Source organism: Arachis ipaensis, chromosome B10, assembly GCF_000816755.2.
Source record: "Arachis ipaensis cultivar K30076 chromosome B10, Araip1.1, whole genome shotgun sequence".
In the NCBI taxonomy this organism is placed as follows: domain Eukaryota; kingdom Viridiplantae; phylum Streptophyta; class Magnoliopsida; order Fabales; family Fabaceae; genus Arachis; species Arachis ipaensis.
This window is the reverse complement of record NC_029794.2, coordinates 26,632,269-26,639,306: the sequence shown is the minus strand read 5'-3', so window position 1 is coordinate 26,639,306 and position 7,038 is coordinate 26,632,269. Positions and strand designations below refer to the sequence as shown.

The 7,038-nt window shown below is 31.2% G+C and overlaps 1 long non-coding RNA gene across 2 annotated transcripts; it reads left to right on the top strand.

The window, feature by feature from the left end:
- Positions 211-1,926, top strand: LOC107621863. 2 transcript variants are annotated; one of them, XR_002356137.1, is made up of 6 exons: positions 211-354; positions 733-786; positions 917-1,012; positions 1,181-1,251; positions 1,381-1,473; positions 1,581-1,926. It is a non-coding gene; the product is annotated as an uncharacterized LOC107621863 (long non-coding RNA). The 2 variants fall into 2 exon arrangements; XR_001615969.2 differs by having other exon boundaries at positions 211-786.

Here is a 7,038-nt window from a genome sequence, read left to right as displayed (position 1 = left end):
GTATAGAGAGAATTTTACTAATACAAAAGGGAAATGATTTTATAGAGAAAGTGAACTTTTATGTATTTAATGCCATTGGAAACTCAGATTTTATCCTTCCTATAAAAATTCTTCTATTTTTGTATTCTTCACAAATGCCCTTTGTAAAACTGATAAAGATATAAATTCTGTCAGCTGCTGTCTGGTATACCAATGTGTTTTCTAGGAAAATCCTTGAACTGTTTCAGGAAAAGTTTAGTGATGTTGTAAACTAGATCAAAGCAAATTTGACCAAAGGGGAAAATTTGTCTGCTGATGTTGGTGCTTCTTTTGCTGGGAAAACATTATTCGAATAGTACAGATACTTGATACAAGGTTTGAGGGATATGATCATTTATTATTTTGTTTGGTTATGATGTAAATTGCTTATTGGAATGGTTTCTAATTTTTTTCTTTAATTTTTTGGTAAAGAAATACTAAATGGGGGGTTTATTTATTGTATTATTATTTATTATTATAGCATCTCAAAATGTTCCAAAATAGTAAATGCTAAAACTCTCACAAGTTTATGCCAACTTATTATTTATTATTATAAAATTTGCTGTTATTTAGTCTCAGTTTTTTTAATGTTTGTCATTTTCTTTTTGTTCTTTGCAATCTTCTCTAATTGTCTTATTATTTATTATTATAAAATTTGCCGTCATTTATTGCTTTATTTGGATCGATATTTCTCCCTTTTTTTTCTGTTGCTAGAGATCTCTGTTCAGCTCAGTTTACTATGAAAGATGCTGCAACGAAGGATAACTAGTCAGTAATTCAAGTTCATGATTTCTGTCCTTCAGTTCTTTTATTATTTTGCAGTTCAAAAATTTGAAGCTCAATCTCCATTTATGGGCAGTTTTATTTTGTTACAACTGAGCTTTTGAGTTTGTGACAGGATCAACAACATGGCTTGGCAAAGGTCTGTATTGTTGTGTCTGCACAGAGGAGAGAGAGTGATGCTCGTCCCTCTTTTGATCTAACTCCAGTACAAGTATTATGTTATTTCTAATTTATTCTTTTTTTAATTGATATATTACTTTATTAAGTAATGGTTGATACTGAACATAGAATTTAATAAGTTAATCTCCTTTTAGGATTAATTTATTCATTCAAGGTTATTTTTTTATTAAACAGTACATTAATTAATTGCTTTCAACAGGATTTGCCAACTGTAGTGATGTATTTCCTGTTTATATTGGAGATGATAGAACCGATGAAGATGCATTCAAGGTATCTGACCACCTCTCTTGATTTTTTACTCCATGATATAATACTACATAGTTCATTACTTAATTATATTGGTTGACCACAATGTGATGTTTTGGGACAATTTGAACTAACTTATAAATGAGAAAACAGAAATTGGGAGACAGAGGGCATGGTCTTGGAATTCTTGTCTCGAAATTTCTGGAAGACACTAATGCTTCGTACTCTTTACAAGAACCTAATGAGGTAAGTATATAATTTTCTCCTTTTTGTGCATAAACCCTGGTGTCTTAACTAGCAAAAGGTCCTACTTGTTTTCTTCTTGGACTAATTCAAATAACTTTGTCATTCAGAAACTCATCATGTACAAAGCAGCGGCTGCAATAACAGCAGCAGCAACGGCAGCTGTGGAAGGATCAAAACAAGAACAAAAGATGCTCTTCAACAACAGTCTCTAAAATAATGCATCTTTATTTGTTTTTGGATTTCTTTATGTAGATTAGTTGAATCTTCGGAGTTTTTGGGAACAAAGAGAGCTATTTGCGGATTGTGATATTGACAGATGGTGAATATAATAACTACTTCAAATGTTCTGTTAGATATGGAATCATGAAGTCCTAGATGAAGTTGTACACTCAGCTGAAGTGTGATTTAGATGTTGTAAATTTTACTTTGCAAAGTGATGACTTCACAGTGAAATTTTTTTTTTTTCTTTTGATTTTTTTCAATTTTCTTGGCCAAGTTTATTTTTTTCTTTTTATATAAAGTTTATTTTAATAACATGATTTAGTTTTTGCATAATGATTGGTTATTTAATGTTGATTATGCTGGCTTTCCCAATGTTGAAAGTGGTATGGAATGGCCTAGTGCTATTGGCACGCTTTATAATCGTAACCATATCTTCTTTAGTCATTAATATAGCCATATATCATGCTATTGGCACGCTTGAAAAGCGTAGCCGTATATTTCCCTATCGGCACGCTTTTGAAGTGTACTGAAAACCAACTTTCTTGGCACGCTTTAAAAGCGTGGCGATATGTGAACTTTTCGGTACGCTTTTAAAGGTCACCTATGGCCACGCTTTTAAGTGTGGCAAGAGTTAAAAGCGTGGCCAAAAAGAAAGCGTGCCGATAGATCCACAAAAGCGTGGCGATAGAGCAACCGGCACGCTGGCAGATGTGACCCTTTCAAAAGCGTGCCGATAGCTCAAAAAGCGTGGCGAAAAGCTATCGGCACCCTTTTTAGCACTTTTCGGCACGCTTTAAAAGCGTGGCAGAAAGCTTATTTTCTTGTAGTGAATTTGGTGTTGTGTGAGGAGAGAGAGTGCTGAAAACTAGGGTTTTGGTTTAGTTATGTTGGGCCAAGGGCCCACTTTGGGTCCGGTTGGTCCGGTTTGGCCCGTTCGGTCCAATCTTGGTCCGATTTCTATAAAATTGGTACCGAAATTCTCGTCTCAATCTCCTCTATCACATTTAGCCATAAAAATAACATTTTTGGCTTTCTAGAATAAATTCTCATTTTATGGATTAGTTAGCCGTTAATTGACCGGGTCTTACACTCTTCAACTAACTCCGTACCATTTAACGTCGATTTAAATACTCATTCATCTTCCTCATTCTCTTGCACAACTCATAAACTTAACCAAATTTCAAGTCTACGCCGTGCTCTCTCATCTTACTCGTAACTCCTTCTATATCTTTCTTAATATCAAATCAAATATCACGTTCACCTTTTCGTTTATAAAACCTATCATAACTCTTAATCAAAATCATGACTTAAAATCTTACATAATTTCCTCCAAAAACTAACAATTAATCATCCCAATTACACATTCACACATCATTTACAAGACTTCCAATCTCAACCAACATATCACAAATGTCAATTTTACCAATATCACCAAAGGATATAACTTTCTCAATTATGGCCTCTGTCCCAAAATTTATTCAACATGCAAACCAACATTCAATTTCACACATTCATACTAAATCATTAACATTAACAACATCAATTCAACAATATCCTAAAGTCAATTAGCTTAGAATTTCACATAGCATTACATAATGATTACTTAAAACCGAAACCCGTACTTTAATTGACGGCGGTTCCAACCTCTTGAATCTCCTTTCCCGACCAAGTCAAGCCTCAATCACCTCCAACCAAGCCAAGCAACCAAACAACTATACTCAATCTAATTTCATTCAAAATTTCATATTGTTCATACTAGATTCTCATACAAATTAGAAGAAAAGAGGGAAATAGTTCCTATATCTTACTCTAAATGATCATAGGTCAAAACCCCGCTAAAAATTGAGCTTGAGTTTCTCTTAATGCATTAAAATCACTAATTTTAACACTCACATATCCAAAACACAAAAACTGAGAGAAATGGAGAAATAGGATAGAGTTTCCGTGATTACTCACAGCAAAAGTGGTATAGAAACGTAGAGAGAGTTAAGAGCGATGCATAGCCGCAAACAGGTCGTCGATCGAAACTCTGGTTTGTGAAAAAAGTATATTTGAAGGTGGAATAGCTTCTCTTCTATCTCTTCTCAAGTCTGGAGTGCTCTCTCTCTCTCTTGAAACAAATGAATAAAATTGGATGAAGTCACTTGCTTTTATGGCCACTAAGTGGAGGTATTTTTGGCCTTTCACCCATTAGTCCTACCTAGGACCAAAACTTTAAAAATAAATGTTCCAGTTTGTATTCTAAATATTTTTCTGTTTATTTTTACATTTTTATACCGGACAATCCTAAGCATGTACAGTTAATTACAATGCCGATACATATTTTTTTTCATAATTAATTATATTTTCGCGCTTTAAATAATTTTCTGAGCTAAATTTTCATTGATAAATTTTCAAATTATAAAATTTTAATTTTGAATTTAGATCATGTGGTTTAAACCCTTTTAAACTTAATTTTATTTAAGTAATTATCTGGTTAAAATTTTTTGAGGACTATCCACTTTAAAAAAAAAATTTGTCCACATAATTTAATCACTTGTAAAAAGATGAAAATAATCCTTTCTCTCACCCAAATCTGATGATATCCCAACCTCAAACCAACCTTTGAAAAAACTTCAAATTTTTGCAATTAATCCATCGAATAATCGATTTTCGGCTAGGGATACTTATTCTTCACTATCACCGTCCCTATTTAGTTGTTGTGAGGAACATTGGGGCGTCAGTCTACTCCTCGTTAATTATTTTTCCTTTTTTTTATTTTTGTCCTTTGGCCTCTGCAACTTCTCTTCTTCTTTTAACCTTCCTTCCTATTTCGGTGGATCAATATATTGTCCTTGCCTTAGCTTGATCGATGAACTGAGCTTGATGGGATTTAGTGTAATATTCTAGGCCTTAAATTTGATTATTCTATAAGATTTTTAATTATTACAGTTGCGAGTTTATTTATTTTTTTATTTAATTCTATTTTATTATAAATGTGAATCATCTAATTTGATAATATTATTTACAAAATTTGATTATAAACACAAATAATATTTAGTTATGAATATAAATTATTTGCATTTTTTGATATTATAAAAAAATTCTACAACCTATTGAAAATAAAAAATATTTTATAAACATAAAATTAATCACAATATATTTATAATGTTTTTTCATATATTTTTTGAACAAATTAATTATTTATTATAATAATAAAATCTGTTATAATAAAATAATGAAATACTTTTATAACAGTATAATTAAATTTTGTAACTTTTATAAATACCAACAACGAACATATTCCTATATATACAGTAATAAATTGATACTTAATTCTTTACGGTAATATAAATACTTGCTTTAGAATAACTCAACGATCATACGTGGAATTTTTTATTTTTAATATTGGAGTGGTAGTGGTGTTTTTCTTAAATGTGAATTGTTGAGGTGTTATACTTAAATGTGAGATCGTTTAACTAGAGAAGCAGAAATCGGACCGACCGATTTGTGAGAGGTACACAAATCGGTGCCAGAAATTTGTGAGAGGTACACAAATCGGTGCCAGGAATTTGTATTAAAAAAATAAAAAATTTTAAGTACAGAAATCGGTGCTAGGGATTTGTGTACTTCCACAGTTTTGAAAAACACCGAAAATTACCATGTTAAAGTATATTACCACTTTTACTTCCATAACAAAAAAAATTAGCCTCATACGCATAGTATATAAAAAAATTAGTCATTCTTATAAAATATATATTAAAAATATATAATAATTAATTTAATAATTAATTTTTAATATACACGTACTATTTTTTATAACTCAATTTACACTATTTCATCATGTGTTCCAAAGAAAACCTCACCAAGGTTCCCATCTACCCAACGTTCCTAGACAATTTAAAATTGCCAAGTATCCTGTAAACAGTTGCCCCCAAGAAAATTTTGATGGATTTGCAAATTTTGAAGAAGAATGGTTCAATTGAGCTTTATCAAAGAATATTAAGTAGTTGAGAATTAGGTTAGTAGTAATTAATAGCAATAAATTCATTTTTGATAGTAGTTGGTTATCTACGGACACGGACCCAGTAACAATAACGAGGGGCACTTCCCCACTGTATTTTCAATTTTTGTTGTTTAAGTAATAGTTACATATATAATGTGTTTCTATCTTGAATTCTAACAGTATTATTAATCAAATAAGATTTATTTTTATAACAGAATTTTTCACATAAAAAAATTAAAAAATTTTAGGAGAATAATAATATGTATACGAGTTTCACATTCTCGGATTTCTCGATTCTAATTTCTCAGTTCCCATGAACAACACCCACCGTAGCAAAGTTGCGTGCGATGAATATTTCTGGTATGGTTCCCACCATTTTCCCCCTTTTTACTTAAATATTTTTCTTCTAATTTGGTTAAAAAGTTTTTAACTGTTCCCTCTAATTAATTTGGTGAAGCACAAAATTACACCGCTATAGAATTGGAGAAATCTTTTTTCAGGTAACATCTAACTATTTTTTTTTCTGATCCTCTTTCGATTCCTGTGAGTATCATGTTTATTTATATTTTGTAAATACAATTTCTCCAAGGATTATACTCAATTTTGTTTCTTATTCTTCTTCTTGTCATTTTTGTAATTTTTGTTCCTGAGATGAAATAGATTTTCCTTCATTTATTGACTATTAGGTTGTTGAGTGTTTGCTCCTATTAGTGGATAGGTTGTTGGGAAGAACTTGTTGTTTCTTGTGCTTTTGCTGCGTGTGTCTGAGGCCTTGTTGTACATAATTTATGCTGAATTTTCAGCTATAATCTTTCAATATTTCTATCACCATCAAGCTTTTGGTTAATCGTTCCTTAAATCTTTCCTTTCAACATGTGGTTCTTTGGTGATTCTACATTAATAAAAAGAAGGATATGATATGTTACAATATCTTCTCTGTAAATCCAGAGAAATTAGTAAATGATTAGCCAATAAATTAATTATTATTCTAACAAATTAGAAAATAGAATTTTATAGTTTAATACGATAGAAAAAACTGAAATAGGAATTTTGAGCTAGGTTTAAAGAATTTGGCCCAAAAATGGACCAAACAGGCCAAACCGAGTGAACCGGACCCATAATGGGCCCAAGAATCACTGTATACAAACCCAATTTAAGTCATTCAGCTACCCAACCCCTTGCTTCATTGTGAAACACGCTGAAATTGGAGGTGGAGCACCAAACCCTCTCTTTACTATTCACTAAAAAGATTGAATTCAAAAATAAAAGCTAATTAACTAAAAAAATTTGAAAATTGAATGATGATTTTCAAAAAAGAAGAGAGAGAAAGAAACAAGAAGTTTTCAAAAATAGAAGAG